The following is a 1,307-nucleotide window of genomic DNA, read 5'->3' as shown; positions in this document are numbered from 1 at the left end:
TACATATTACTGACCTCAAACTTTGGAACAGTATATTAAGCATACATTTTATTTTGATTCTTTGGTATTATAAGAATAAATCACAGTTTCAGAAACTTGTGACATCAATTTTTATTATTTAAATGCTATTTTAGTATTTATTAATATTTGGAACTATTTTTATATTCGAATCCTAAAGATGGAGGAAAATGTTGCCATCTGAAACAGGACAAAGACTGGGTTACTGTAGAACAAAATGTCCTAATTTAAAAAATTCAGTATGAAGTATGTATGTGAGCAGTGCAATGGTAGATATCAGAGTACCGTGGTATTAGCATCACTGTACTGCTACAGTACGTTTTTGGAAGGGAAAACATTGAAATGTTAAACAAATGCAATTTATATTTAATAAAAATATTTGACATACATGAAAACCCCTTCACAATATCTTTACTGCTGTGTTTACCTGTATGGAGTCATGCATATTGCAGGTGATATGAGAAAACACAGCCACGGCGGGTAAAGACACCAGCACAGCTCCGATCATGTGACGGGGAACCCAGCCAGAAATGGCCCAGAGGAGGGTCCTGGTGCAGTTCAGGACTCTGTCCAGGTAAAAGGCTCGCCTGTAAAGTAGACAATGAGATAGACACATTCCATCAGATTCAGGACTATACAGCAACAACTATATGCGCAGTGGCGGTTCTACATTGAATTACACCCTGGGCGAGACCCCCTTCGAGCACAAATCCTTCATTAGAACATTTGAAAAACACACTTAAAGGGATAGTTCATCCAAAAATAAAAATTTGATGTTTATATATTGTCCTATCCTAACAAACCATACATCAATGGAAAGCTTATTTATTCAGCTTTCAGATGATGTATCAATCTCAATTTCAAAAAATTGACCCTTATGACTGGTTTTGTGGTATATGGTCAAATATGTGATCCTAAACTCAGTGGATTTAATTCTGCTTTAAAAGGGATCAACAAATTGGGATGTATACATAAAAATATATATTTATTATTAAAAAAAAAATTACACACTACTGTTCAAAAGTATGTGGTCGGTAAGATTTTTTTAAAATCTTTTCGAACTAAGTCTGTTATGCTCAGCAAGGCTGCATTTATTTGATCAAAAATACAATAAAAACTGTAATATTCTGAAAAATATTTACAATTAAAAAAAAAATTTATATTATACTATATTTTAAAATGTAATTTATTTCTGTGATCAAAGCTGAATTTTCAGCAATCAAAACTCCAGTCTTCAGTGTCACATGATCTTCAGAAATCATTCTAATATGCTGATTTATTATCAGTGT

General features: G+C 32.6%; 1 protein-coding gene across 1 annotated transcript in view; it reads right to left on the bottom strand.

Annotated features, from left to right (window-relative positions):
- LOC107695715 (adenylate cyclase type 9-like) overlaps nt 1-1,307 on the bottom strand; it is a 75,336-nt gene that overhangs the window by 6,798 nt on the left and 67,231 nt on the right. The gene's annotated exons all lie outside the window — the stretch shown is intronic.

This window comes from Sinocyclocheilus anshuiensis, unplaced genomic scaffold (assembly GCF_001515605.1).
Source record: "Sinocyclocheilus anshuiensis isolate Anshui unplaced genomic scaffold, SAMN03320099.WGS_v1.1 scaffold1075, whole genome shotgun sequence".
NCBI lineage: Eukaryota > Metazoa > Chordata > Actinopteri > Cypriniformes > Cyprinidae > Sinocyclocheilus > Sinocyclocheilus anshuiensis.
This window is presented reverse-complemented; position numbering and strand designations above follow the sequence as displayed.